Below are 6812 nucleotides of genomic sequence, written 5' to 3'. Positions count from 1 at the left end.
AGAAAGGATAAGTGATCTTATTATTAACCCGATCACTTATAGCCGACCACCGTTCCTTATAGCACTAGCATAGCACCTTATTAATAACCCCGAACCCTTAGATAATCAGAGCTTTGACTATATAAGCCCGGGTCACCGTCTTTATAATATACTCCCTCTATAGACTAGCGAGGTCCTTAGCCACGAATACACGGCGATAAAATAAAGACGAACTGTTACTAGACCTTACCTTCTTAAATAGCTCCTATTCCACGTCTCTATTAGTAAGATTTAGTAGGCTATCCTATACCCGGCCTATAATAGCAGCCTTAGAGTCGCCTTAGATAACCTAACCCACGAAATCTAGCTCGATATATAAAGCGCCACCCTTACTAGCCACTTCGTACTAAATAAAGTGCGAGTTTACCTATATCTATAATATTAGCTTACCCTAATTAGGGTAACACGATAAGAAGCGTAAAAAGAACTTACTATTATATCTTAGACCGTCGTAAAAATATTATATTTATTAACCGTACCTATAATAAGTCGTGTCTTAGACTAGAAGCATAGTATAGGATAAACTAACTCTTAACGAGCCACGGCTTTCTTACGCTTATAAGAGCTAAGGTTATTAAGCCCCGTGATTAGAGCTTTGGTAGATATATTGATAATCTTATTATTATTAATAATAAGAAGTTTATAGGAAAACACGATATCGAGTCGTAAGATAATATAAAGACGCAGAGCCCAAACGATACGCCTCTAGCCAGCAGGCCTCCGCCTTATATTCCCCGACGATAGGTGACGTAGCCTAGCGATTTATAGTTTAGTAACTTAAGGAGGCGTAGTTAAATAAATAGCCTATTTTAAGTTACTAAAAAGATCAGGCTTTAAGCGTGATTCACGATTACCTTCCTTATATCGCTTTATTATATAGTCGCGATTATAGGTATAATAGAAAAGGTACTATCTAATCTTTTTATCTAATTAGATCGGTTACACGGTAAGCCGATTTCCGTATTTAGATCCCGCGCCTGATTTACTAAGTTGCCTTTATCCGAAAACCATAAATAGTATCAGGATTACCCTTTCTGTAATAATCACGACCCTATTTAACTAGTAGCCGTAATAGAAACTCTAGTTAAAGCCAGTCTCGTAAAGGAGGCACTGCCCAGGAATATTAGACGTCGATAAAGGATAAATATCCCCTATTACTAGCTCCTGTTAACCCGTTTTCCCTCTCTCCCTCTCTTTTCCTATATCGTTAAGTTTATTTCCGACTTACCCCCTATCCATTTCTTCGCTATTTATTACCCTTACTACCCTTATATATTTTTCCTGTATCCCCCCGCCTATATATTACCGTGATTAGGCTAATAGAGATATTTAGAATATCTATATCTCCCGCTATTAACTACTAGGAGCCGGCTCCCGCCGGTCCTATCCTCACCGCTAATATTATACCCGCTACTCGTATCACTATTAATAAGACCACGCGCCCTTATCGTATTAGCGACCCTAACGATAGCCGATAAGTGTTCCCTTAATAAGGTCTGCCGTATCGTTTATTTAACGTCCCCGATACCGCTGCCCCCTTTATAGGTTTCCCTTAGTAGCCTAAAGATAATATACGTATAGTCTAACGCCTCCTGAAAAATACTATAGATAGCGAACTTAACGCTACCACGATTAATATAATCCTCCCTTATATCCCTATAATAAGTATATTCAGCGAGAGGTCATAGGATACTTATCCTATAGTTTAGTTATTATTTAGGACGTATTACGACCTAATAAATAAGAGGTGGCTGGAGAAGGGTAGTCTAGAAGATATAATGCGTGCAATATTTAAGCGTAGATAAGGGGATAGCCGTCCCGTAGCTTAGATTAATATTGCCCCTTACTAGGAGTTAAATAGCCGAACGCCTATCTACTCTCCTTAGCCGCTTAAGGTAATTAACCGTATTAAGAGAAGTCGCCTTATCCCTATTATTAATTACTTCGATAACCACTTTATTAGTCTGATTATAGATTAAGAGATATAGTGTATATACGGGTATAATAGTATTTAGAATACTAGTAATACTAAAGATCGCCTTTTACGGTTATTTAAGTACGCTATAAGTTAGCTACGCAGTATTAATACACCTAATAAGGCCGTCTCTAGCCTTACCCGCCGTTTTTATATTATTCCCGGCCCTCGCTAAACGGATAATTACTTATACGGCCTCTTTATTATCGAGTAGATACGAGCTATCGTCTAGGAGGGATACCTGTTCCCTTAGAGCTTAAAGATTTATCGGTTTATATAGGGACGCTGCTACGGAAATAATAGTGCAGCTTATACTCGTTATATTAAGGAAGAATAGCTATCTTATATTAGAGTAATCCTTGGTTTTAGCTATTAGAAGACACTAGCAGTCCCGGTGGTTCCTTAGTCCCCTCTGCCGCTACCTCCTAAAACTATAGGTTTTACTCCTATTAATAAGCCTGTTATTAAGTCTAAGCCTGCTACCCCTGGTTCCTCTAATCAGGTTAAGAAGAAGACTTAGGCGCTAATTAGGAGTACTCCTAAGAAAGATACTAGTGTCCCTATGCGTCCTAAGACGCCTAAGAATATCCCTAAGAAGCCCTTAGCTCCGGTCACGCCTAAGAAGATCGCTAAGGTCACGAAGAGTCCTAAGAAGACTCCTAAGCCCTCTAAATCTTCTACGTTTACTAGCATTAACTTAAATAGCTACGAGATTATTTAGATATCGCTAAAGAAAGTCTTAGTAAAGCCTCGGAAGATCGATATCTAAGGTAAATGGATTAAGGATATAAAGGAGCAGGATAAGGGCGTCGAGATATCTCGTAGTCACTTATTCTATAGACTACACGATCCTCGCCCTATAGACTCTTGTGTTAGCCTGATCAGGCCTAGCTTATTCTCCCGAGATAACTAGGTTTACTCGTATAATAGTGTCTACCGTGCGATAATTTATAACGCCGCCGTTAATAGTTCTTTATATATACCGCCTTTATATACGATTCCCTAGGAAGGATAGTTATAATATAATACTAGGATTAAGTGGGACGAGGATATAGTTACGGCCACTATAAAGAGAGTATATACCGAGAAGGGGGATTATATAGTCGGCGGACGGACCCTCTATAAGCGTAAATAAGTTTCGGAATAGTTTTACTAGACTATACTTAGCTTAATCAGGGCACCCTAATTATATTTAGAGTTATTATAGCTATAAGGACGTGAGTAAGATAACTAGGGCCGATTATAAAGGGGTGGATCGGAGACCTAGTGCTATATCGTTAGGACGTCACGTGACGTTATAAGACGCGCGCTTTTTTATTTATCTTATATATTATATATACGTGGCGACGCCACCCAGATATAGGGGATAATTATTATCCTATATAATCATTATCCTTTTAACCCTAGGTTTTGCCACGTTCATTATATTCACTTCGTTTAAGCTACGTTACCCTAATTAGAGCAGCGCATACCTCCAGGAACCTCTTTTAAAGGTCTCCTTATTATATATGTTGTTTTGGTTATATACACTTCGTGGTCTTAAGCACTCCTGTTATCGAAGACTTGTCCGAGATCATACTGCCTAAGCCGTTCTGCATAGTAACGGCTTCGCCTTTCTTTAATAGTAGTGCGTAGCAGCCTACGTATTATAAATATACTATTTTTCGTATATATAGGATTAATTAATTTAGTTACTTTAAGTTATATTATTCGGATCGTCTTTTTGCCTTTAGATACGTCTATTAATTAACTATAATAAGCTATCTTCCTGTAACTTAATAACGCGCCCCGTCCTAGCTCTTCTTATAGAGTACCGGTATTTATACGCCCACTCTTTGGTATTTACTATCCGCTTAACCCTAAATAAGAAGGTAACGCTAGCGCGTGTATAAGTAAGATCTTGGCTATAAATAGTATATACCTATATATATTAGAGTAGGTAATTAGGATTATATAATAAGTAATAAGGTTACGTGACTAGGGTATTAGGATTATATACTATATAATAAGGTAAGGTGACTAGGCTATTAGGATTACGTGATATATAATAAGATACTTAGCGTAAGGATATTATATATTCTTAATACCTTAGGGTTAATAAATATAGAGGCGGAAATAGGAGAGATTTAGTGGCTTAGGATATCCAGGTTTAGTTATAGAGATTAAGGCTTATCGTGAGGTACAGGTACGCAGTATATACGGCTAAGATCTTACTTATACAAGCGGTAGCGTAACCTTGCAAAAATAGATTAAGTGGATAGCAAATACCGAATAGGGGGCGAATAAATACCTATGCTCCTATAATACACCCGCCTTCGCCTACGAACAAAACGTCTAAGCTTACTAAGATAATAGTTATACAATCTAATTAATACTAAAAAAAAGTTATAATCGTGGGCGGCTGGCACCGACTACGAAAATACTGCCCTAGTCCGAATAACTAAATGCCCTGGTCGGAATAAACGTACTCTTAACCTAACAGGATATATAACCTTCCGGGACCGTCTCTGGGTCCCGGGCTCCGGAGAAGACTCGCTGCTAAAAGGACGCTTAGTATAGGCGATCTATAACTCTATTATCAGGGGTTACCCGGGTAAGGGAGAATATAATCGCTATAGAAGCCCGGTAGTTTTTCTAGCCAGGTATAAATAAGGATATCTAAAATTCGTCTATAACTGCAGCGTATATAACGGGAGTAACTAGTAGCGGAACGCGTAGCGCGAGCTATTAAAACCGTTATTTATACTGGAGCAGGTCCGTAGCCACCTTATAATAGATTTTATAACGGATCTACTACTTACCGGCAAGGGTAAGGCTTACTACCTATAGGTAATAATAGACTAGTTAATAAAGTCCATGACGCTAAAAGTAATAAAGACAATAAAAGTAGACGCTTATATAGAATATTTCCTCAACTGCTATTTCCGATTCTATAATATACGTCTCTTAATCGTTACCGATAGGGGCTTAAACTGGACTAGTAGGTTCTAGCGATAATTCTATAAACTCGTAGGGTTCGAGTAGCGACTTAGTATAGCCTACTACCCATAAACTAATAGAGGACCTAAGAAACTAAGCTAGGATATCTAAGCCTATCGTCGCGCCTTTATACACTACTCCTAGGATAACTAAGGTCGCCTATTACCCGCGGCGTAGTTATCTCTTAATAGTAGGAAAACCTTAATAACCTAGATAAGCCTCTTTTTCCTAGAGCCGCTACCTATAATCTATTAAGTCACCTATAAGGAGCCGTGGAATTCGTATAGGCCGTTATAGCGTCGAAGTAACTATAAGATAAAGAGACCGCGAACAAGCGGCGACTCTTAGGGGAACGCTTCGAAATAGGAGACTTTACTTAGCTATCTATCACTAACTACTCAACGCCTAGGCCTTTAAAGAAACTAAGGTGGCTTTACTAGAAATATAGGGTAGTAAAAGTAATTAACTACTATATCGTTAAAATAGACATTTCTTTTAGAATATATCCCTGTTTTTGTATTAATATCCTGCCTCTATAGTATAATAGTGGTCTACCTGGTATATAGTCCAGGTGACTAGGTCGGTTCGAATCCGGCTAAAGGCGCACGCAAACAGGAACCCCTATTCTTCCTTACTGTACTCGGAACCTATACTTAGGGGCTTTTATCTACCTTAGCACGTAGATAATAGTTAAATGGGAGGCCCGTTAAACCCACATTCCGCCCGGCTTCGCTAGTCGATAATAGGTGCCACGAGGGAGCTAGTCGCCCTACGGTCCCTACCATGGAAATAAGAAGACGGTACCGCGCTATCCCTAAGCGTGTAAGTAAAAATACGCGGCGTTACTTCTACGATACAGAGATAGCCTTTTACTTTATTATATACGCGTTCTGCGTAGGTATATAGCCTATATTAGCCCTACCTATAGCTATAAAAAGAGCAGGGAAGCTTAGGAGCTTTAAACCCTAGGAAGCGTATATATAAGCCGTGCGTAGTAGGCCCGTAGGGGCTAGCCCTAGGGTATATAGGGCGTATAAAACAAAAAGAGGATAACCACGCGCGCGCTATTAATTAAGTATATAATCGGCTTTAAAGCCACTACGAGCAACGTTATAGGCTTTCTAGTATAGAAGCCGCGAGGTTTATACTAGTAGATAGGTTAGTACTAGGGCCGCTATAGCCCCGTATAAGGCACTAATTCTTAAAAGAGGGCAGTATAGGGGGTTTTATCTAAGTCTTATGCTAGTTTCCTGAGTCTTATAATAGCTTCCTAAGTCTTATACTACGGTTTTCCCCCTTATAGGTATTAAAGAAGGACCGTATAGGTAGAATTTGTATACTGGCTCCTAGACTATCTGGGTAACAGAAGGATAGCGGAGTACGGGAATAAATAAATAAATAAATAAATAAATAAATAAATAAATAAATAAATAAATAAATAAATAAATAAATAAATAAATAAATAAATAAATAAATAAATAAATAAATAAATAAATAAATACATAAATAAATAAATAAATAAATAAATAAATAAATAAATAAATAAATAAATAAATAAATAAATAAATAAATAAATAAATAAATAAATAAATAAATAAATAAATAAATAAATAAATAAATAAATAAATAAATAAATAAATAAATAAATAAATATTAATATCCTAAAATAAGCTAGCCGTAACCCTTTCCCGGGTAAATCGTGGCTAACCCCTAGTCTAAACCGATTAGGGATACCCTTTATAGCGGCGAGGAGTAGCAGGTAACTTATAGAATAAATACTGTTAATATCTGCTATTAATAACTACTTTATAGTTATAGG

At 37.5% G+C, this 6812-nt stretch overlaps 1 pseudogene across 1 annotated transcript; it reads left to right on the top strand.

Annotated features, from left to right (window-relative positions):
* The first annotated feature begins 5522 nt into the window (after window positions 1–5522).
* ACRALDRAFT_t124 lies at window positions 5523–5597 on the top strand (annotated as a pseudogene). The gene has a single exon. The product of its transcript is annotated as a tRNA-OTHER (tRNA).
* The last annotated feature ends 1215 nt before the right edge of the window (window positions 5598–6812 follow it).

This window comes from Sodiomyces alcalophilus (genome assembly GCF_042370955.1).
Source record: "Sodiomyces alcalophilus JCM 7366 unplaced genomic scaffold ACRALscaffold_3, whole genome shotgun sequence".
NCBI lineage: Eukaryota > Fungi > Ascomycota > Sordariomycetes > Glomerellales > Plectosphaerellaceae > Sodiomyces > Sodiomyces alcalophilus.
Note: the sequence above shows the minus strand (reverse complement) of the source record. Positions and strands in the feature narration are given on the sequence as shown.